The following is a 510-nucleotide window of genomic DNA, read 5'->3' as shown; positions in this document are numbered from 1 at the left end:
TGGACGTCATGCTGCCTTGAAGAAATTTTCGAAAGCAGAAGCTGAGCATGTCAAAGATGGGTCCTCTCTGGAGATTTGCTGCTGAAGAGAAAGGGCCGGTCTGGATCATTCTGGAAAAGAAAGGAACTCCTAAAATGTGGGTGAGGGGTAAGGTGCATAAAGGCTTTCTATTTATTTTAAAACATTTAAGTTCCTTGATGAAAAGAAATATAGATTCCTGCTAACTACCACATAATTCATTTTTTATTCGTAATTTTGTGTACTCTCGATTCTTATCTTTCTCAAACCGATTCCATCCTTCTTAGTTCATTAGCTTGAGCATCTTGTCATGTTCTTTAGCCTTACGTTTTATCATCTCATTTCAATCCTATTCTTCTCAAGATGCCTCAGAAATGCCCTTGTGTCTCCAGTCCCATCTGTCTTCCGTTCCGCACCAGAATGCTGATGTCGTCCGCTTCCTTCAAGGCACAGGTCCACGGGATCCGTTTCCAGGAGCAAGAACCACAGGTG

The sequence above is a fragment of the Pteropus alecto genome, unplaced genomic scaffold (assembly GCF_000325575.1).
Source record: "Pteropus alecto unplaced genomic scaffold, ASM32557v1 scaffold195, whole genome shotgun sequence".
Lineage (NCBI taxonomy): Eukaryota > Metazoa > Chordata > Mammalia > Chiroptera > Pteropodidae > Pteropus > Pteropus alecto.
Note: the sequence above shows the minus strand (reverse complement) of the source record.